The sequence below is a fragment of the Lates calcarifer genome, linkage group LG1 (genome assembly GCF_001640805.2).
Source record: "Lates calcarifer isolate ASB-BC8 linkage group LG1, TLL_Latcal_v3, whole genome shotgun sequence".
Classification (NCBI taxonomy): domain Eukaryota; kingdom Metazoa; phylum Chordata; class Actinopteri; family Centropomidae; genus Lates; species Lates calcarifer.
In genome coordinates, this window is record NC_066833.1 from 13,783,198 (window position 1) to 13,808,214 (window position 25,017).

Consider the following 25,017-nt stretch of genomic DNA (forward strand, 5'->3'; position numbering starts at 1 on the left):
TCTTCTGGTACTAAAAGCTGTGAATCATCAAGGTCACTTCCACTTTGGCCAGTTGCTTCTTTCCTCAGGTGCTGTGACCAAGAGGCCTTCCCATTTCTCCATGAAAAAGAAAGGTGAGCCAACAGTATCTCCTCTTCAGCAGGGGCCAGCAACATCTGTCTGATGCTCCAGATTTCCACTGTCTGATCCTGATGGCTGGCAGGCACAAATAACCTCTGGTGGCCACATGGGGGCTGTATTACTCCTTTAAAGGTCAGCTTCAGTCAACACTACAACAATCGCTCAAGGAACATTTAATAATGATAAACTGAGATATGCGCCATTCCTTAAAATTAGCACAATAAACTGTATACAGATATACTGTGTACAGATATGGAAACTATGGAGAGATACTCATACCTAGAACCACTACATTTTATTCCTAGATGGTTGTAACTACAACAGTCACACTTCGGAGGGTGCTCTTACATGTCCAACAACATCTTCAACAACCCAACATTATGTAATAATGTAATGCAACAGTTCAAACGTAATTCGGTAATATAACTACCTGTATCATGTTAGACAATTTTACGGGAGGAAAATTAAATCAAACTGCATGTCTAATAAATGTGGACAATTAGGACTTTTTCTTTGATACAACATAGCTCCAATGAAAACTCTTCACCTTTAAATATAATAATGTATTATATAGAGAGTAACTGTGGTTTTCACGTCAACCGTGAGACATTCTGGAAAAACTGACTGCCGTTTTGTCTCTAAATACAGTGTAAACTCGATCCTGAACACTTCTCAGGTGGCAAAAGAAATTTCAGCAGAAAAAAGTCTTAAATATTTTTCCGTGATTTGTGGTAGATCGTCAGCCATGACAGTGCACCAGCATGCGCAAACCAGCGCGTGAAAGAGAGGGAGTGTTTACATTATTAGCTACGTAGCTACACCTTGATGTTTGGCCATTGTCGTTACCAGGACATTTAACACCGCACTAGAAGTCCATAGCTTGAGGTTAGCAGCTTGGAGACAGTTGTTGCCTCCCTAACAGACTTAAAGTTAAAGTTAAGTTAAAACTTGCTAAAGTCTGTCTAAGTCTAAGTCTAAGTAGGTTACTGTGTTTACTTTGTTAATAGCCACTAAAATGATTTGTATAAAGGAAAGGCCATCTTAGAGCTAGCTTCCTGCTAACATTTGTATGCTAACGCCCCAAGCTAACCAGACACTCCCAGTACATGTCATGGTCAAAAATTAAATGGCTGTGCAGCATGCTGCATGTGTTGAAACATTATGTATTAGTTAAATGAGACTAAACAAGCGCATTTTTAAAAAATAATTTAGTTTCATGGTTTTACGGACAGTTGGATCAGGCTACAAAACAACCCTGGTTCTACTGCTCTAGGGAGCAACAAATTAAGTTACTAACATTTACTTTAACGTTACGTTTAATTATCTCAAAGTTTAAATTAATTTACACCTTATTGTTAATTCTGCCTCTGTGGTAACTTCTAGCATATGGGTGGACCACAACACCATAATTACTAGTCAAGCACAGCTACAGTCCCTACAGTCTAGCTGGGTGACTAGTACAGTCATTACGGTAAATGTGGGCTGCGGAGCGTCTCTATGTCCGACAGACCAGGAGTTGCACTGAAGACACTGCACCGGACAGGTAAAAAAAATATTACACTTCTTTATTTCTGTAACAGCGCTGCAATACAACCGAATATATATAAATTAGGAGTGACTGAAAACGTGATATAAGCGGTCAGAGAAAGAGTCTTTGCAGCCGACACTGAATGGACATTTGAGCAAGCATTGAAGCTGAAATGATGAGGTGCCCCTCTCTGTGTGGATAGAGAAAGGACGCATTGTTCGTCTACAGGAGAACTGGGTCTGTGTTCTTGTGAGTCTGTCTGCTGTCTCATCTGTGTTGTCAATCAGGTGAAACGAGCGGTGTTGCGGAATTAGTCCGATGAATTCACAGCTGAGCAACAGATCTAGAAACCAGATCTCTGAGATAGGTAAGACCTATTGATTGATTTAATTATAGTGTCAGCTGTTGGTCCAATTATGAACTTAAAGGCTTGTTTTGTTGAAGGGTTAAAAGGATATATGTCTGCGTTGTGCTACATGAAGGCTTCACCTATTGCGGTCACTGCGGGAACTTGTCTTGCTGCGGTGGCAGTGCACGACGACTGGCTATAGTAAGCCTATAAGACATTGTAGATAGCTCTAACATAAGGTCACTGCGAAAAATAATTGAGGAAAACCCTCTATAGAAATTTAATAGGGGTTTCTAATTTCTCTAATGGAAGCGAAAGAGAGAGGGTTGCGAATATAGGTGCTGAGTCATATTGGCTAGCCTTTCTCTGATTGACACAAATTAAAGCCTAGTATGTGCATGTATGTCACTGTCATCATTACTATGCATTTTATGTAATATGATCCATGTGATTTTTAACTGTTGCATTTATGTTGTTGAGCTGATGTCATTCGATTTTAAAATCAAGTCTGAAAATGGCTACATTAGACCTGATCTCTTTATTGAACCCCTGCTCCCTCATAAACCCAGTGCTGCAAATGCAGCCAAAAGAGTCTGCGCTGTTACACCTCAGAGATCATTTAACTCACAGGGAATGGATATTACACAGGGACCTTGTACACGATAGAAGTCTTGAACAGTACATGTTGGCTTCAGTCGAATCTCGTTTACATACAGGGGCTGGCTATTGATTTCCCTCTGTCAGGTCCACTTGCTACAGTGTTTGCACATACACTTAAATGCCTGATATATTCATGATGAGGCTGGGATGCATTGAGTCGTGAATGGTTGGGCAGGCTTCTGGGAGCCCCTCCTCGCAGAGGGAGTGGGCTCATGTTCCTGGAGGACTAGGCTGGTCGTTTACTGGTTTCTTTTATTCCAGGCAGGTCTGCTTATTTCCTGCTGTAACTGTTATGCACAGGGATGTATTCAGGTGTATATCGCCATTTTGTGCTTTTTGTCCAACTAAAACAAGTTTTCTGTAATCCACACATCATCATAGTCTTTATTTTTCACAGCCCCTTTTCACTCAAAAATATCAGTAGGTTATTTTTTGCAACCCCCAAAGTCCATTAACATTGATACATGTTAATTCACTTAAAATGTGAGTGACAAGATAGGCTAAGTTTACATACTGCATTTGTGTTTTACTGAGATGTGAGGTACTGGCCAGTCTTTACAATAATGTGCCTATTCTCTACCAACTCCACTGAGTTAGAAATACTTTCACGTAGAAACTTATTCTTAAACTGACAGTGTGTACAGTGTGTAGTACAAATTATAAGCTGATTTACAGAACTAATTTGATAGTAAGTGAATTTTCATTAAGTATTCATCAGGGGAAAAGCTAAAAGTGTAGATGTCAAGGTGATGCATGGGTAGTCTGTACTGTATCTGAGATAATGAATCACTGGCTTTGTTGTGTGTGGTTGATATATCAGACAGGTTGGATTGAAAGACTATCAGTCAGTCAGATACCGGAGTGAGCACTTAGAGGATGAGTTACCATTAGGTCTTTGTGTTTCTAGAAGTCCTAGTGAACTTATGCAATAATGGTGTGGATGACAACAGATGAAGATGGTGAGGTTTTTGTGAATGAATTGAACACAAGCTGTCTTGTCTAGCATAGCCTGTGGTTTTAGTGTAAATGGGAGTGCTCTGTTCCTGATAATAAAATGAATTATAATGGATTTACACATAGATCACATCGGAGACATGAACATTTTATTAAGAAAAACTCCACAAAGAACAAAAAACAAAGAGTGGAATAGGGTCAGAGCAGCTCAGAACAGGAAAGAGGTCCCAAAACATTCAGTGCTTATAAAACAGAACCTTAACACCAGTTGTTTGTTTGACTGGCAACCAGTGAAGGGAGGCTAGTCTTTTCTGTGCCAGTCAGGAACCTGGTAGCAGCATGTTAGACCACCTGCCTGGCTGGCTCCCCCAGAGTTACAAAAAATCAAGAAGGGTAGAGACCAAGGCACAGGGTGTAGCATTTTTCTAGATCACCTCAGACTAAACATTATTCTATTAACATTTCAGCAAACAACCTTCAGAAAAATCTGCTACTCCAAAAAAAGTTTTCTATAGCTGTAAAATTCTACAGTCAATTCTGGGCTTTTTATCTTCTTTTTATCCTCTTATTATTGTTACATTGATTTTCCTTCAGTTACGGTACTGTTTTGCTCACAAACTGAATTGCTGAGATATGGAAAACAACAACAAAAGGAGGACACAGCATCAGCACAAAGAGTGGAGAGAAAGCAAAGATGAAACTGTCTGTTTCAGTTGCCCACCAGAGTGAAGATCTCACAGACATAGACAGTGGCTAGTTTGGGTTATAAATGTAACATTCACCTCTGTTTTCACATCATCTTCATGATAAGCTCATTTAGATAATTGGGTTAAACTGGGGATTTGCTCTCTGACCACATATGTTGCTCACCCTAATGGCCTGAGTGTAATGCTGTGTCACTGCATTCCTACTTCAGAAATTAATGTGTAAAATCTTGTAAATTGGTAGAATTGAATGGGCACAATTAAGAAAGTAAGATGCAGGCTGTGAAAAGACTTTCCTTTAATACCATTCAGAGATGCCCACTAAAATGTCATGGATGGAAATGTAAGAGAAACACTGACTGAATTGATTATTTTCATTGTCTTTAGTACAGTCGGCCTTCGGAGTGAGCAGTCCAAGCAAAGGCGCCAGCTCAGTTAGGTAGCACTGTAGCAGCTAGCACTCATGTGGTGCCACATACTTCAGGTCAGCTTTACATAAGCTCTGTATGTCAGTGAGACAACCTAATCCTGATTCCTACAAAGATACTTAGTCAGCCGGCCATTCTCACTCACATACACACACACGCACACACAAACAGGCAGTCCTCACTTGTCACATTCAAAGCTTGACGTAATGCTCTGTGTATGTGTGTGAGACAGAGAAATTGGGAAAGGCTCTTTGCATGAAAGAGGAGAGACACTCAGTGGTAACTTTGGCAGCAGCACCAGCACACCTTGTCTGCCAGCTAACTGCCAATCTCTCTGCCTCTCTGGCTAAGTGAAGTGCTCCAGGTTTTTGGAAGATTAACACATTGGGAAACACACTTATGAAGTAGTGATAAAATGCTCCCGTGCTTCATGCTAACACGTGTCAGCTAGGGCTGCAGCCAATTATCACATAATTCTTTATCATGAAGATTTAGATCCTCTATGAGTTCTTATTTTCCAGATTTTAGCATAATCCTTCAATACCTTGAGTCTGTGTATTATACACACTGCATATTAACTTGAGATATTTAATTTGAACAATTTCAGGCAAGCCATGCTCTGAGTCAAAACTAAACTGAAGTAAGGCAGCCCTTGAGGGAAAATCCTCCATCTCCATACAGTGCTGTTTATTTTGAGATTGGGTATGGGAAACTAGCAGATGTTCAGTACAGGAATAACTCACTAAAGGCTGCAATATGTGACTCTTTTATTTGTTTGAGTAGTTAGAATTGTAAAGACTAATGTAAGTGATGTAACAAAATGATTTTTTTTAATTGAACATGCCCTGTTGACAGTATTGAATGTCACTTCAAAAACATTTTGCACAGTCCTGCAATTTTCCTGCAGTAGACAACTATTAATGAGAGTTTATTGATTGCTTAGAGTCATCTAGTGACTGCAGACTGTCTAGACTCAGGTACTGAGATCCAGGATTACCTCTCTTATCTCTACAGACAAAGTTGACCTCTCTTCTTTTGAAGGGCATGAAGAGAAAATAAAATGCAAGCTGGAACACAGGGCCCATAAACAACTAGAATGCCACTGACAAACTGCTCGGCACTGTATATTAGCCGATGGCTTATATTCAGTTTTACAGTGGACGGCCAAGAACACCTACATGGCAACTACTGTATTTAATGCCTCCACTTGTAGTTTACAGCAGGTTGCAGCAGTGAAGCATGAGTGCTGTTTTACAGCCTTTTTACCTACCATATTTAGTCAGTGATCAAGTTGGACAGATTTAAAATCTGAAAAGATAAGCATATCTGAGGATTCTGTTTTTCTTAGTGGTGGTAATGAAGGTCAGATATAGTGGCTTCAAGAAGAAAAGTTCATTAAACAGCACTGCACTGCACTTTTAGAAGTTAATCTCCATTGAATAGTCTACATGTCAAATCTCATATTTAACCCATCAGAGTCAGGTTTTAGTGCCTTGACAATCTCACTGACTGGTCCATCATCAAAGAAAATAAAAAGTGTACGTTGTAATCCTGGATCAGCTTTAAAATGCTGATGAGCTGCAGAATGCTGACTTCAGTTGTTATGCTCCTGACAATCCTGTCAGGGAATGGGCCATCACACTGACAAGTCTAAACTAAGTAATTTCCATTTTTGGCCACGGTTCAGAAGTGGTATGGCTGACCTCACCTGACCTGCAGCAAAAGCATATCCAATATGTCCACTGATAGATTGTACCTGCTACACTGGACAGTCTTACGTACATTTTTTAAATGTCTTGTTGAGACTCTGTTCTTCAGCTTTGATGTGTTCTTCCTGGAGGGACACTTGGGGTCAAGCTAGCTGACCTTTAGTTTGTGGGAGGCTGAGATCAGGCAAATCACACCCACAAGAGTCCGACCCAACACCCAGACTCTGTCTGTCTTCCTGACAACTCTGAGTTCAGGGTAAGCTGCTGCTGTTTGTTGCTTACTGAGCCTCCGTAAGTGAACCCTTTAAATGGTGTGGGTAAAAATGAAGAAACTCTGTGTTACTTAACATATTTAAAATACAGTTACAGAGGAATGATGGTAAGGAATGTTACCTTTTGGTAAGATAGTGTCAGTTGACGCCTTAGCAGTATGTTTGTAATTGTACCAGATTTTCTGTTGAAGTTCTCAGGGATGCCGTCGCCTCATTAAATGCACTCAGGTGCCAGTTTATAAGGCACAGCTAACTAAAACTATTGCAGTCTAATGCAATAGTCCTGCAGTAAATCCTACCTTCATGATGGTTATGATGCTTTTTGCTGGAACTGTTATAGAGGGTTGCTATGGTGGCTGAATAGTAAAGGTAAGATATACCCTATGACTGCAATGTCCACAGTTTGACTCCCAGCTGGATGACCTTTATTGCACACTCAAGCTGAAGCCCTGGCATAATATGTGGCATCAAATGCGACACATATAGGTGATGCAGCATGATCCTGTGAGGTAACAGGCTGATAGAGATATCAACAGGCCAGCTGTCATAGCTTTACATATTACAAATGGAAGCATCAAATAAATAAATATAAAATTCCAACTAGAATTTTGAATGGGGTATTTATTTTTGGACCAGTCTAATGTCAGAAGTCTATAGAATATAACTATTTCTAGAGAGCCATATTCTCTTCACCCAGCAGGACGCGCAGAGCAGATAGAGATCTGATAGAAATACATGTGTGGGCTGTACCAGGAAAAACATAAGGCTGACTCACAGCACACCTAACAATTTGGTGCTGTCTCTCTTTCCTCTCCTCTCCTCTCCTCTCCTCTGGAAAGTATGTGTCTTGCATCTAAACTGTGATTTTTCAGTGTTTGTTGGTGTGTGCATCAGTGTTCGTCACTCAGTCTGTGTGTGGGAGTGTACACTAGTGTGTGGGTATCATTTATGCGATTGTGTTTAAGGAAAAAAAAATCACCAGCAATATATTTTACTTTGATATCTTGTGTGTGATGTTGAGTGCATCCCAGGCTTTATTTTGTGAAAATACTGTTATTTAGTTTCTTTTAGTCTGTTTCATCCAGTCAGAATTTTCATACATTTTGGAGAATGTCTTATAAAAAACTCCACAGAAAAGTGTGTGGGCATAGAAATATAGCAAAATGGCCAGCTGGCTAGAGAAACAATGTTGAAACACTGAGAGCAAAACCTCAGATCTGTGATTGTTTTGCTGCAATCACACCCCATTATAGTTGCGCTGGAAATCTCAGTGATGTAATCAACATTGTAACATTGGTAATACAGTTATAAAATGTTGCAAGAAAGTAAGAATGTGTATTTATTTAAGAGTAAAATGAAAAATAGATTTATTGTTAAGATTAAGGGTCTCTTATTGATGACAGGATAACATTTATCAGAATTCTGGCAGCACACATTTACAGGTCTGATGCAATATAAAACTAGTACAAAATACTGGTGAAACCCTCCATGGAGTGTATGAGCATTTTAGAGACTGGGACTCAACTGGCTCACTCTCAGAGAGTCGAAATCCCTGAGACGATCCAAAGATGATCCAAATACACTGTCTTCCCACTTATCCATCAAATTCCCACCACCCACCACTTCCTTGTCCACAGGAATTTGAAAAATATCAGTTACATATCTTGAATATCCCCAAACCTTCTCTACATTTTCCTCTGCCATTTCTCGTTCAGGAAGTCTTCATGCACTGCTGACAGGCCTTAGAGTTTGAGGTCTGATAGCATAGTACAGCTGCTGTCTAAGAGATCCTGCCAGTCAAAGTGCAATAATCTATGACTGAGCTAAATAAACTGGAGTTTCCTAAAGGTTCTTGATGCGGTTTTAGGTGGTCCATAGCTGAATTAACTGGAAATGTACTCAAGCCTTGCCTCAAATGTGATTTTATAGGCTGTGCTTTATTGTCTGTTTTTTCATGTTATATTTGATGTTTCAGAATTCCCCTTGATAGTGCCATAATCCCACATTACATTGTGTCATAATGTATATAGTTATTCTTTATCAGATCCCCTCCTAACAGTCTAACATACTGTAAATGCTGATACTGAGGGAAAAGGTGTGCTTACATAAATCGCTTGTGTTACAGCCTCCGTCTGGATAATTGCATCTCACATCACTGTACTGAAATGCTTTAATATTACTGCCCTGTCTCCCATTCTGCTCCTCTAAATGGCTTTTCTTGATGGAGCACAGGGGTTGATGGTGACGCCCCCTAAGGTCCGCGATGCAGACCAGACACAGGAGTCTGCGGAATGACAGTGCTGCAGAGGAATAAAATCTCCATTTTTATTTAACGTCTAAATGAGAAAAGAGACGGAGAGCACTCAAATGAACTGCACAATACGACCTTCTTTCCACCTGCATTAGCATGCCTTTTGGATAATAGCACTGTATTCAGCGAAATGCAAAACCCTATCAATTTAAGGTGTAAATGCACCTAAGATATATCAAAAGTCCATTTATTCAGGGATAGTCAGAGAGCATTTAATCACATTAACAACAACGGGGTTAATGGAATGTCACCATGCTCCACATTAACAAGAAATGTCAGGCTTCTTGTAGCTGTGAAACAAGCAGGATAAGAAATATAATGCGGATAGGGGTAAATGTTACCTGAGAAAACGATGTCTGTAGCTGTTAAGGATGTGTTGTTTCTGCTTGTGATGGAGTTAAATGTAACTTATTGAACTAAATATATTTATTAGTGGTTGAGACACAGTCTGGGTACAGAATATATCAGGAGAAAAAATGCTAAATGCTGATTCACCATTTGCTGACAGCTGATGTCAGATTTTTTTTCTTTGCCTGGCATGCTGGCTTTCCCTGTTTCCCACCATACTGCCGGAAGTGTCACCAGACGTTTTGTGAAGTGTGTGATCTGTGGTTTTGAACTTGTTGGAAATCTCTGGGAATTCAGAGCATAAAAGCTTACAAGATTAGACATGAGAAAAGAACATGAATTATTCCTTTTTTGTTTTGAAGCGTTGCATTTTATCTTTTCAGCAGTCGTCTTTGGGGAAGCAAGTCGTCCCTCTTTCAGTTATGTAATAAACATCCATGCGTGCAGACCCACACACAAAGCAAAACAGACACACACATCCACACATTACATGCAGCAAGTACAAATACACAAAATATCCCTTGGTAGCCAATTAGTATAGATGACTAGATGATGTATTTTTCTTAAATCTGGCATTTCCTGAACTTTTTTGAACGCTCTGTGTCATTGGGTGTCTTGTGGCAGACTTTTGTCTTCTTGACAGGCCAATCCTATCAGATATCTTCAGTGTGACTGTCACCAGTTCCTACTTAGTGCAGGAGTCACACAACCCCAAACACTACTGAGCTTTACTCGGAGACGTGTACTGTCACAGCTGAACTATCAAGGATTATCACAGACCCAGTATTGTGTGTGTGCTACCTTCTCTAAAACATCCTGTGGGTTGACTCTTCAGGGGTGTGGGGAAGCAGCTTCCTTCTTTCAGGCTTTAATCTTGCACCATCTGCTCTGGCCAAACCCTATTTTATTCACAACTTACCACATACACCATACTGCACCTCACTGTACTTACGCTGAAGTACCTGTTTAGTCAAAGCATCTTAGGTAGAAGAAGATCACATAACCCATCAACAGAAATGTGTACTGTATGCATGTTGAAAGAGGATCCCTTCACAGAGGAACCAGTTATTGTTCCCTGCATCTGAACCTTTTTTGGTGGTGATTTTCAAACTTAAAAAAGAACACACACGTACATACACGCAGAGGTAATTATGCATATTATAAATATGATTCAACACCTCAAACATATCACATAATGAACTGGAAAGCATCCTCCTTCATGATCTGTCTGACCAATATGGCAATAAATAAAAGAAAAAAAGAATAAAAGAAAATATTTTTTCAATGACATAGAAATTGAGATGCCACTATAAACATAAATCCTACTATTCTGTTAGAAAAGCAGCAGCATTATCCGCCTCCAAAAACCTATGGAATGAGATCACAGAACATGTGCACACCACATCCTGACAGTAAATTGCAGTTTTGTCCACCAGGTGCACCTCAGCCGACAAAAGAACATGAAGGCTGTGAGAGGAGGTCGTTCATGAGCTTTCCCAAAAATGACAAGTGATAATGACATGCATGATAGAATGGTTTTCATTTTATATGTACAGCAGATATGTAGTGTAACATTTGAAATGGATCTATAAGAAAAAGGTAAGAATGCTCTAGAAACTCTTATAATAATCAGATATCACTTCAATCTCCCATTACGTAAAATCTAAATATATATGGGGCAAAATATACAGTAAATATCAAACTGGATGGTTCAGGGAGAACTGCACAAATACAGGTGAAATTACTCAAACATTAAATTTTGTGAAGCTAAAATATGTATAACCACACCATCCGTTCTCTACATCTGCCTCTATTGACTTTCACCTGCCTTGACGTAACAACACACAGTGAAAACCACAGAGACCTTAAGGAAGAGCATACAAAACAACCTGCACACAGAGCAGCACAAACAATACAATGGTTATTAGATTACCAGGATTAAAGGCTAGTTTATATATGATTAAGTGTGAGTGGGAACCTTCCTACTGGAGGAAATTACAGGATTACACCACAGGAAAAGAGGATGGGATTATTTTACTGCCATCACTCACACATGCGCGCACACACACACACACACACACACACACACACACACACACACAAGCACAACTACATAGAATGGCATACTGCACGGAGGACATGTCTCAGAGGGAATTTGGTGATTGGGAGAAGAGTGGAAAGGTTCTAGAATAAAAGTTGAGGTGGATGCGAGAGATTAACCCTACTAAGTCCTTTCTTTTTGTTTTGTCCAATTTTTCAGACTAGAGTGATTGGGACCCCACACAAGAATCTCAGTGAGGACATCATACACCACCAGTGGGCAGCAAAACAAATGTAGAGGGGCACTCAACCAAACTACCTACCTGCATTTGGGGGTTAGAGACATAAAGCAAACTAAAACTGACAGTAACAAGTAATTTCATATTCAGCCTTGATGACAAAAAAAAAAAAAACCTTAGATAACAGCATTTGTTCTGGCACAGTTTCTTTTGTTGCACAGTCTTGACATTGCTCTCATAATGGAAGGCTGAATAAGGCAGGACACAGGAAATTATTTTTGGTGAAGTAATTACAGCCCACAGACAGAACACTTCAAATAGTATTTCCAAAATGTATTAGTTTTTTAAAGAAAAAAAAAACAAACTTAGATAGATATTTGATATTCAGCCACTTCTAGTCCCTGTGTATCTCAGTTAGCTCCATCTAACCCCGACACACACCGTAACTATCTAAGGCTAAATCCCATTAGCCTACTTTCAGTCTGACATACTCAGAACCATTGCTTTCTTCCAGTGGAAGCCATTTTGCCCACCTCCCCACTGTCCTCTCTCTTAATCTATTTCTCTCTCTCACACACACACAGTAAACCGCACTGCTCTTTCACTGGCTTCAATCTATTTGCCTCTTGTCAGCAGGCTTGTCTCCTGTTTGATTTGCTCATTGCAGTGTTCTGCCGTGTTGCAGCACATGTGGGTTTATGTGCCTTTCTCTTGTTTTCAGCAGCAGGGGCTACACAGGGAGGGGGTTACACATTGTCTTTACCTTATCTATGATTTGGAAGATGATGAGCATATAGTAGGTTGTCTTTAGGATCACATCCCATAACATCTGACCACTTCAGTGTCCAAGCAGCAAGAAAATGACAGGTACAGGAAATATGATTAACAAACCATACTGACCTACTGTTATAGTGACCTCTGCACTTATTTACTGTATTGTCATTTTGGTGTTTGAGTGTCTCATCAGTTGTTATGCTGTCTCATATTTGCTCATTTGTCCTTTAATCTCAACCCTAACCCAACCCAGTCCCTCCACCTTATTTTCATTACAATGATGAATGTAGTAAGGATAGAGGAGAATTCAAACCAAGGTTAAGTTATTGTAGTCATTTGATGTGTGTTGTGTTTGTGCTAATTGGGTGATATGTCATGGTGTGTGGTAACCAAAGGTCTCATCTTGCTACCCTATCCCATAGCGGCAGACCATAGCAGAATCCATTAGATGATCATTGATCTACTCTGAATCATTTTCATTGAAGGTGTATCCTATTTACTTACAGGCATGGTTGCTGAATGTGATTGGTTAACTCTGAACACAGCTAGAGCCCCCGTTATGAAAGGGCACACAGACTTAAGGCTTTTTTATATTCATTGTATCGTGAAGGTGAAGACTGTCACAGATTCAACAACACACTCAGACACATGGTGCTTATGCTGCTAGGTATAGGTAATGTGTGCACAGTCAGTACATAGGCTGTTTGTGGTGAGTAAACACACACAGCAAAAATCAATTAAGTGGTCAAATTCATGCAAATAACTTTGTCTTTGCTTTCAGGCTGAACACACATATTTTCATACTTAGATTGATGGAGTCTGAAGCAGAGTATAGTTTTAAGGTTCCAGGTTAACTTAACAGTAAATGTACTAATATACCTTATATCATAGGTAATTTTTACAATACATTCTCCCAGAATTTGGTCCAGTAGCTTTAGAGGAGCTCCCATCCTGTACGCTCCTTCCTCCATTAATCATCAGCTGCCATTTTTGGGAGTGGGGGAGACAAAAATAAATAAATAAATAAATAAAAATACAGCTCCTTCCCTCTGATATAAACCTTCACTTTGGCCAAATCAGCTAATGCTGTTATCAGTTGCCATGGAGACTGACTGAGTTAGGATGTTGCTGTGGAAACTGAGAGGCTGCTCATTACCACCCACAGCAGCCCTCCCCACTCCCTCGAGTCAGCTAACACCACACAAACATTCACATATAAACGCACACACAGACATTAGACCCCTTTAAATATGTTTTTTATGATGTATCAGTCATGAACATGACAGATTTAATGTGTTTTTAAACCTTACAGTCGAGAGAGAGAGCATATGTGTTCCTCTACTAATGCACAATGAGCACCTTTGGCAATATTGTTCATGTAACAGTGAGGCCTAAATTGAATTTAGACAGGGAGGAGGATGATTCATTGGTCAGCATAGCTGAATGTATTGTTCCTTTCATCCCAAATATCACATAGCACAACACCGACACAGAGGCTGCTGTGTTACATGTTACACCTCTGACGCTGGAGTGCTGGCATGTTATCTAAAATCGCATACTGGGGTGGCGTCACACCTGCTTTGTTTAGTTCAGTGTAAACAAGCAAAGGCGGTGTAATCAAGGGTCTTCTTAATGGTAATATATCTCTGTGTCAAAGTGGCAACTGAAAATAAATTTTGTTTGGTGAAATCCAGTCTGATCAGTGTCAATATCAAGATGAGTTATGTTACAGTTACAGGATTCATCCTGTTATTTCAGCACTCTTCACCTCAGATGTCTACACCACAGTCTAAACTACTTTTTGTCAACAGCTCTTTATAGCGACTCCCTTCTAACTGACAAGACATGCATTCAGTCATCAGTAATGCACCAGTATAAATATATTGATAATTGATTAAATAATAAAGTTAATTTCTAAATTATCATAGTTATGACATATTGAAACTATTACACAGTATAAGATGTCAGTTGATTTTTGTTGTCATCCCCAGGGTAACCGTAACATTGGTCCACACACTTGAGCAGGGCATCCTGCCTGCAGTTGTTTATTAATTCAACAGTGGTTGTGTTGTCTATCCGTGGCTCACTGTTTCACTACTCCCCTGTGTTGTCTCTGTGATACTGATATGGACAAACAAACTGCACACTGCCAGAGAAGTCCATAGAATAGGCTTTGCAGTGTGTTGCATATGGTATTTAATGTAGAATACACAAAACATGATGTTGGACTACTTTCAAGTGTGTTAGCATAGTTTTCTAATTAATGTCTTAGTGTTAAAATATAATATAGTAATATATATGCAGGCCAGAAGATGGAAATTATATTAAGACTATGATCAGATTGGACATGATTTTTAGTTGTAGGAAGCACCTTTTTTAGTGTTATGCAAGTTGGTCATGCAGGCTTGTCTTTCTGTTTATTTGCCTAGATTTATGTAAACATCCATTTAAAATGCATGTTAAATAATTATAGGCATGTTATCATTCTGCAGTACACATGTTCATATAAAAAATTGCATTTCCAGGCTCTACCACAGGACCTGTGGTAGAGCCTACTTTCGTCTTGTTTCTGATTGCAGTAATATTAGTTATGCTTTTATTATTTGCTCAGTGCAAATATATAAGTGTGTCCATTGCAAGTTCAGATTACTACTCTCTGAAGCTACTGTATGGAAGTGCAGCTAAAAAAAAACTAAAACTAAAATAGAAATGTCCAGTGGATTATTAACTCATTAACTCATCAAATTAATTTATTTAGAAACAATGTTAGCTTGTTTTGCTTCCTAGCATGTATAGAGGTTCAGATTTTTGAGAAATCCTTCTTCTTTTCTGAAATGAAAAAAGTTACATTATGGAGACTGTTGTGTGTGTAAAAATACATGTGTCTCAGAGGAATCAGATGCTCTTCCTTCTGATCAGAGTTTAATGAAAATAGTGGTACATGCACCTCCTGCACCTTTCCTGTGTAAGGTACTCCACTTCTGGATATATTGAAGAATATTATACTAGGGCTTATTGTGACTGCAGAATCACCTAATCACTGCAAAAGCTGTGATTAGGTTCTAAATTTATATTCAGACAACAAATGATGAATTAAGCTGCATATTCAGGTAATAATTCTCTGTGGGCTCATCACTAGAAGCAATCCCTTTCACATTGTCACATTGTTTTTGATACATTATTGTTCTTTCCATACATCTTTGCTTGTGCTTTTCATCCTCACTCATGGACTATACAGAATAAATTGTGTCAAACACTATCTTGAAAAAACAAAAAACAAAATATGAAGACCTAGCTCAAGATTGTTTTGGCCCCATATTTAAACTGGAATCTACAGTGGCAGTGAAAGCTGCGTCCGCCTACACTAGAACAACAGTGAGGGATCAAAACCATAACCTTTCCATATGTGTCTGCTAGTGAGTCTTTGAGCATATGTGTGTGCATGCACTGAGGATTTGTGTGCACCAATGTATTTTTGTGAGATCACATTCTAGGGAGTGTTCATTAGCTTGCTGGTAATATAATTGAGCGGTGGTGTTTACATTGCAGCCCACGTAAACCAATAAAGAATCTGTGAAAATGCTTGCTCTGTTGTAAAGAGCACCACCATCTGAAGCTGTATAACGTCTGACGCAGATAGGGCCGGCATTTTATTTGATGATACATATGGTGGCTTCTTTTTCACTGTGACTGTTGAAAAACACATCAGAAACAGAGTAAGAGTAATACACAGAGGTAAAATGAGGTAGAGAAATGGGTGACAGGGCCACATAGTGGAAGAAACAAAAAAAAATCTAATTTTAGCCAGGTCATTTACATTTTAATGTGTGTGGAAACCTTTTTTTATTACGTTAACTCTTTTCCTCATCTTTCTTTAAACCCAGCAAAGAAATTTAATGCATTGAACAGGAAAAGAACAGGGAGAGGAAATTCACTTGCATAATTTGTAGTAAAAAAAAACGTTGTTTTCAGAGGTTCGCTTTCTTTCCCTCATTTATCATCTCCCAGTCGATTTCCCTTTTCTCTGTTTTCATTTGCGAGGGGAAATTAGGGGTTATTTTGGTCAACCATGGAGGGAACACTTGTCTGGAAGAGCCATAGTGCTTCAGCAGGATGTTTTATCCCTCTGAAACATATGCACTCAGTGTGTCACTACTAAGCAGCAAAGACCAGAGAAGGAAAAGTTTTCTTTTCACTGAGTGTTTGTGTTGTCCTGCTGCTGATTTATGGATTTATTTTACCATTCTTGAAATCACTCTCTTAGCTTTTTCCTCTGGACTATTTCTTGTTATTGGATTCCGATATAAAAAGCTGCATGTGTGCTTGCCACCATATCATTCAGTTATTAAAAAAGGATTTGCAATAGATGACAAAATGTTGAACCAGGGCGGCAGATGCTAAATTTATTGTTTTACTGTAACAGGGAGGTTAAACAGAGACAAAACTGGCTCACTGGGGTTTTATGAAAATGCTAATTTGGCTGGAAAATTGAGACCCAGATATGACAAAATTTAAATGTTATTGCTGTTTTTCTATTTACATTTTTAGTAGTGGTTTTACTTCATTTAATCCGAGGTTTTAATTAACTTTTTGTGTGCTGTTTTGGGAAAATGACTAGATAGATAATCTTACTTTTTATGCAATAAAAATACCTTACTATGTCTTTAGCGTTCAACAGCAGAGGTGACCCTTAAACCGCTAATATAGTTTAAATTCCCCTCTAATCCATACTGCAAATGAGCATGGTAGCAGCAATGTAAGAAATGTACTAGAATGGAGGTTAAGTGACAACAAAAGCTGATATTTGGCAGATCAGTTTTGTTATCTCTCTGCACATGTTTTCTTTTTGCCCGTCCCATTCTTTTGAACACAATATCTCAGGAACAACTTTAGAAAATTTCTATTTCTATTTCTATTTCTTCTGTCTGTGAGGCAGTAAACCTAGTTTTTGATTGAGGGTAGTGACAGCCACCATTTTTGTGATGTAACAACTTCACAGCAAGAAAAATAGAAGTAATAATCTAGTTACCATAGTAATTGTGAGCATGGGTCATGGACCACACTGACAGTTACAGATTTAGTTGTATTTTCCATGCTATTTAATTGGAATTAACAACAACTGCACACTAATTAAGACACCAACTAACTGAAACTAATTAACAGATGCTCTTCTTGTTTAAGCAACTTCACAGTGATGGTTAGCAGTCATTTTTAATGCAGGCCATGTGTGTGCTCCAGCAGAAGAGAGCAGGCGGCATCTTCCAAACCCCACCCAGCAGAAGAGTGACTGATGTGGGTTCAGAAAATACCACAGCAGCCTTGGAGGACCCAACCAGCTGGCTGCCTGCACCTCACTTTTTCCAACATCCCAGTAGTTCCATAGAAACACACACATGCACACACTGCAGACCAGAAGCACCAGAAGTACAAACAACAAGGCACAAATATGGCTGCCATTCCGGGAATATTCATGCATGAAAACATTCAAGAATGAACACAAAAATTTCACTTTGAGTGAGCTTTAACCATTATAGCGTTGCCCTTTTAAAGCAAAGGAACAACACCAAAATGGGGAAATGCTCCATTAAAGGAAAAGTTGTAGACAATTCTCTTTTCAAAGTTCTAGTTTCAAAAGTCATAATTAACTTATTGAGCTGTAGGACTGACATTTAGAGAAATGCCCAACACAGACATAAGCAGTGATACTTAGATTTTGATTCAGCAACCTGACGAGTTGATCAGTCATATTAGAGTTGAAACATTGTTGAATTCTCTGCTGACTGTCTTCATGTGTGATGATGCATTTTATATATATATATATATATATGTACATTCAGTGAAGGTAAAGGCTGCCATTGAGGTTCTCTGTCTTTTAAGAGTTGCCTCTAATAAACTTCCTCTTCTTTTATTTATGTCCTTATATAAAACTGGTCCTGTGGAGACACTGTTCACAGCAGGATGGAGGAAAACAAGGAGAGCTTGTCCTGACACCTCAATACCTCACTTTGCTACTGGCTCACGCATGTTTGTTGCTGTGAGTGTTAATGACACCGGCTGCCATTTGTTGATCTAAACACACAAACTTGAGGAATAGTTTACTGTGTAAATTAAACCTGTAAAAAACTCTGGCTTCTGCTGTTGATTTTTAAGGATTATAGGCAAATATTGAAATATTGAGTAGCAGGCACTGGTTATTTTACATTTGTTTTTTGACAAAAATGTCCTTCACATTTTCCCAGGATCCAGGGCTATTTTATGTCAATTGACGAATCAATCAATGGGCTCATTATTTCATTTCTACATAATATCAATCAGTGGTACCGAGTCAAACATATAATGTATTCCATGTTTCCACATTTTTTCTGAAAGGTCATTGGTCATATGGTTTAGAGTGAAATTTCAGTGCCTACATCTGCCTCCTTTGTATATTTGTGTTATTTGTTCTCTTCAGTTTGTCTATTTCTCCTGACCTGCTCCTCACCCCAATTACTTGCCTGCTTTTGTCCTGCTGCCTCCTGGTGTGTGTATCCTGTTGGCATAAGATACTTTTGCTGCTTTTCCAGGAGGGCAGAGTCTGTTCTGTGTGCCTTGGTGTTCTGTCTCTGTTTTACCAAAACACAGGTGGGGACTGGACCACTCTTTGTGCTATTATGTGAGAGTTCCCCTGGAGAAACTTTGCTGGGACGATTGAGAAAAGTGTGGCTAAAACAACACAACACTTCCTATTGGTCAGACTTATCAATAGTTAAATCAGTTGCACAAGAACCTTGCCTCAATGAATACGGTCTGGAATAAGCAACATTTTCTCATTTCAAGAGAATCAGAAAAAACATTAAGTAGGTGAGGCAAAGAATCCTTGATGCTAGGGACACATTAACAGAATGCCAGTACTCAAAAAATATTTATGTTCAATACCTAGCTCTGTACAAAAATGTATGCATAATTTTGTATGTACAGTTAACAGGCCTGTCTTTTGCTGTTTTAGTGGCCCATTCATACAACAAAAATATGCCTCTGGTACCCTTGGAAATGTCCATTTATTATTCTTCTGGATGTTGATGTCCTCTGATGACAGTGGATAATTTGATTTCCGAATCTCATTTCAAGGTTTTTGCAGACGCAAACATAAACTGGATCAAGTTTTCATATCCATCTGTCTTTTTTCTTTCTTTTTGTATTTAAATTGCTTAAATCTAATCATATCACATCAGAGTTTAGTGCCATGTTTCCTTTTTAGTGAATGAAGCTGTCCTAAAAAAGATAATTAAAAAAGATAATTAAAAGATAATTTTATCAGTCACCATAGCCTGCTGTTTCCTCCAGGTTAAAAAAATATCTGTCATCAACTCACTAATAATGCAAAATCAAACCTATGTGTCTCTCTGGGCTTTGGCATGATGGTGAATTATAATTAAAGATCCCCAAAAGGTCAGAATCAGTGGGACTGGTGAATCGTGAGAAAAAAAATACTGATGCTGAATTGTTACATTGCATGCACAAATTGAATAGTTGACAGATTAACATAGACCGGAAGTTGTTTGGTCAGTTACGATTTATACATGGGGTCATCATCCCTGTACCGTGACACTTCCCAACACTACTGTTTTGTGGACTGATGAAACTAAAGTTGAATTTTCTGGCAAGAACACGCAGCACTACATTTTGCCTTAAAACAGGGACTGCATACCAATTTGAAAACATTGTCAGGTTGGCAGGCTGGCAGCTGAAGCTCAGTAGAGGCTGGATAATGCAGCAGGACAATGACCATCAATACTGATGTACATCTAGTACAGGATAACAAGGAAAATCCATCTTCTGGAGTGGTCCAGTCAGAGCCCAGACATTAGTCCAGAAAAGATGATGTGGAATAACCTTAAGAGCTGTTAAAAGGGATCACATACTTTTTCTTGCCCCTGAACATAGACCAAGGTTTAGATAACGCAGAAATACTGTCATCACAGCATGACTACAGATCCGATGTCACCTGGTTAAATCTGTTCTCCCATTCAGCACTCCCTGCTGACAATATTCAACTTTTCATTAGCAGTGGTAATTTTTCTGACACCGTGACCAGGTATAGGGGTCAGTCATGAGGTGTGTCATGTGTGGAATCCAGCGTCTTTGTCAAACTCTATTTGATCAGATTAAGGATAGTTCTAGTTAAGAATAGTACAGCATGGCAGGCAGGAAGCTGAGCAGGACAGCCTGCTGGGGCAACTGATGAGGTGTTAAGTTCCTAGTCTTCTGGAGGGAACTGCAAAGGGCAATGTAGACAATGAGAGTGAATGTGTCACATGTATTAACTGTTGGTTGTATGGATGTTTGGCTGCAAGACTTTTGAATTAAATTGACAAGCTTTTATACTGGTGTTTAAGCCTTTGGAAATAAGAGAATTCTGTGCATGGAATTCCATACATGAGAAAATTTACTTGTTGGAGCTACTTCCCATCGAGGGTAAAAAGTTAAGTAATGCAAGTCTCTCTACAAGTGACTGATTTCAAGACCTATCAAATGATGATGGAAATTCAGACAGACATTGTGCGATAATGGTGCAGAACCCCAGGAACAGTTTTGTTCCTGACATGCCTTCATTTTGATAAGATGCAGAGTGGCATTAGTCTGATGAAACTTTGAAACAAGCAAGGACACTGTCACTAACTTACTGGCTTACTGTGTGCTTAGAAGTTCCCATTACTGTAATTTAATACAGGTAAATAAATAAGATGCCATACTATGTCTCCCTCGTGCTTATGACATTTGAACAACTTGGTAATGCTGACAACAAAACAAAGTAAACAAAATAAATAATTTAAAAACAAAACAAAACAAACAAACAAACAAAAAAAACCCACTAGGGATGTGTTAGACTCATTTCTCAGTTGCCTATCAGGACATATTTCTGGCCAATCGTGTATCTGTTCAAGATGTTACAGATAATTACACCAACTATTTAATGGCTCTGTGCTTTATGTGTATAGCTGTGACTCAAAGTGTCTTTTTGGCATTGCTTTAAGCTGCCCCTGTTGGTCCTATGTGACATTTCTTCTAATCCCATTATCCTTTCTTTTCACCAGTACCTGGTAAAGCCTAATTGGAGTAGTAGAAAACATGTCGTATTCAGACTAAAAATAGCAGTGTGTTGGAAAAAAAACATATTCAAGGGGACTATGTTTGTGTGGACATGTTGCTATAGGTATTGGAGAGAAGATAAAGTAACAAATGCAGTTTGCAGACTTATTTGATATAAAGACACTGTCGAAGTTAATAGCTCTCAGCTCTCAGAAGTAATTTTCTCCTCGGTTCTTATGCTTGTTAGTTGAATGGAGCAATTACATACATATGACACAAGGCAAAGAACTATATCTGGAATATGATAATGCAAATGAATAGTGTCACTGAGCAGTGTTGGGCTGCACCGTGACCCTGTATTTTTGGAGCCGTCAGCAACCAAAACCCTACTGCACTGAAATGAATGAAACTTGAATGAAATGAATATCATAGTAATATAATTGCTTGTCTTAATTCATTGTTGCAGTGCAGCCACTAGGGAAGAATGAAATTTTAAAAATCTGAACACACTCTCTGTAATTACAAAAGTATAATATCAGACCTTCACTTCTAATTAGATAAGGGAGCTGTTGCAGCTGGAATAGAAAACAAATGTATATGTCTATATGTGTTTGTGTATATGTGTGTTTGAATATGTTGTGTGAATGTGTTCCTGTGTGCTTTGTGAGAGTGAACAGAACAGTGAAAGCCACCAGCATTTTTGGGTTTTGTTGCTCAACCTATTAAGAGAGACTTTTAGTATGTTGTTTTTGTATGTGTGTGTAAAATAGGCATTGTGATTTCACTTTCATATCTTTTGCTTTTTACATTGACAGCACAGTTCAGCAGCCAACCAGGGACTCATGAGCCGAGGTGATGAGTTCCAGCTATTGTGGAATCACACCTTCAGCTTGTCTAGGAAAGCTTATGCCAGAATGTGTTTGGAGTGGGACTGCAACAGACTGTTGAAGCTTTAGGAGGAGAAATACAGATTTGACATTCTGTCCTGGAGGAGTAGACCAGCCTTTTAACCTTGCAGAGATACTTGGTATTTCATTTAGGAATTCTCCTCCTTTCCTTTGTGCAAAAACTGAGGCTTTCCTCATGGAGGTGCAGGAGTACAATGTCCCAGGCTTTATACTGAAAGCTGTTCAGCCATTCAATTCACATGCACTCAGTACCAAGAATATGAACACTGATCTTCTTATATGTCTGGCACAGACAGGGGCTTTAGACTTGAATTATGACGCCCCTTTCCTGTTTTGTTGCAGTCATGAGCAGAATCTCATGGCATGGCAGCCGTCTGGAGAGGATCCAGTTTAAGTATCGAGATGGGATCTCCACCTATTGCAGGTTATAACATCCTTCGGTATTTATTGTACACTGTCATGTGCTCTTAATGAACCAAGGACGTGGATCAGTAATTTCATGTGTGATGCCATGGTAAAAACATGTAATGGCTGCAATAATGTTTATTGTATGTTTATTACTGTAAGTTTATTGTGTCCATGGTCACGAGCATTGTGTCAAAGTGTTAAAGATGAGGTTTTTCCTGAGGTGAATGTTGTCACTGCTTCCAAGAAGGTGATGAGTACAATGAAAGGACATTTGTAGGGCTGTGCCTCAAACAGTGTTTTTCAAGTTTAGGGTAAATATTAAACTTTTTTGGAGCCGACAATGTGGATTTAAAATAGATAAGAAAATATCTATAGATATTTAAAGATACATCTTACCTATAAATATTAAAATATATTCAAACCACACTTAATTGCTTTACAGTGAAACCATACATGTAAAGTCACATGTTTATTCACATAAACATGTTCTAGTGTCTTTGGCCATCTCATCATCTTTTATGAGAGGTATAATAGTTATAAAATCCTAACGCACCATGGAACAACACCGGACAACACTGGACTGTTGATAACGCTGGCCTGCAGTAGAGGTCATACCAGCATCTGGCTCAAAACCTTAGTGTAGCCGACTGTCTAGTCTACTGCTCTGTTCTATTTAGTTTATAGTTAGGTTGTTAGGTGGTAGATTTTGAGACAGTGTCTGTAAAGGTGCTCTTTGCCCAGCTCACCTTGTTGCAACTATGATCCACAGAGTCTGATAAACTGTTTATTTTGGTCAAGTAGGGTGAAAATGTCAATTTATCTATCCAGATTTATCATAGGAAGGAAGGACTGGTTATTGTTTATTGGTTATTGGTTATTGGAAATGTTTGTCATTTACATTGATATGAACTCAGTGCCCTCTCGCTGTGATACTCAGTGGCCAACAGCATCGACATGTATCAGTATGTTCAGACAGTGGCTGTAGGACTAAAGCCATTTATTGTGTGTCAGCTCTTGTGTGCGACTGTGTATCTGATAAACAAGGCTGCATGGTTGTGTTTACCCTTTCATGAGGCTTTCCATTGTGTGTTGTGTGTGTGTGTGTGTGTGAGACAGAGAGAGAGAGGGGGGGAGGAGAAGAGAAGAGGAGATACGTCTGAGTCTTTGTGGCTGCTGTCAAATGAACATTTCACATTAAATGAAGCACACACATAGACGTGGAGAGAGAGAGAGAGAGAGAGAGAGAGAGAGAGAGAGAGATAAGCTCTTCCTTTCTTGCTGTCACTTCATCTCTTTCTCTCCTGTGTACTGTGCTATTCCCAGCAGGGTGGTAGCACAGGGCTTCCTTTAGATCCTCAATTGATTGGAAACCACTATCAGTCATATTCTCCCACCTCACCCACTTCTTACTACTTTCTCACCTCTGCCTCTACCCCTTCTTTTCCATCTGTCTGTAAGACATACTGATGGAGTGTGTGTGTTTGTGTGTATATATGTGTGTGTGTGTGTGTGTGTGTGTGTTAGTGGAGGTGCCACCTGCCACTGCACTCCCAAAGTACTGGTAGACGAATCTAATCTCTCTCTCTCTCTCTCACTCTCTCTCTCTCTCTCACACCCTCCATCTCCCTCTCCCTCTCTCCCCTCCCTCTCTCCCTCCCTCACTACTGTTCTTTTCCCTTATCCTCTCTCACCCTTTCAGGTCTCGGATGTTATCCTTTCTACTGAGCCACGGACAACATCCCATCTAGCCAGGTGAGTCTCTCAGTCTCTTCCTCTCTCTCTCTCTCTCTGTTTTGCCCCCCCCCCTTTGTTTCTTCCTCTCTCTGTTCACTGCATATGCCTTTGGGTGCTGCTGCAAAGATGCTGCGTCACTGTACCAGTTTCATATAAACACTATTGTCATTTCACTGTAGGACAGAAGTAGCTGAAAAAAACAGCTGCATTTCTCTTTTGTCCCATCTGTTTTTCCTCTCTATCTCTGTCACCCTGTCATGCTGGGGAATGTGTCTTTTTATGTGTGTAACTGAATTCACTGATGTATGTTGTATATTTTAATGGAGAACTCAGGAGACGCAGAGTATAGAATGATGTACATTTGTATCCTGTGTTGGTGTATGCGTATGCATGTTAAGACAACAGGCTGTATTAGTGGTTTGTGTAGTGTTTGTGTGTGTGTGTGTGTGTGTGTGTGTGTGT

General features: G+C 39.2%; 1 protein-coding gene across 1 annotated transcript in view; it reads left to right on the plus strand.

The window, feature by feature from the left end:
* The first annotated feature begins 1,441 nt into the window (after nucleotides 1-1,441).
* Nucleotides 1,442-25,017, plus strand: part of map2 (microtubule-associated protein 2) — an 81,325-nt gene continuing 57,749 nt past the window's right edge. Inside the window, 2 exon segments of the mRNA XM_051070518.1 lie at nucleotides 1,442-1,663; nucleotides 24,521-24,573. The gene's annotated coding sequence lies outside the window, so the exon portion shown is untranslated.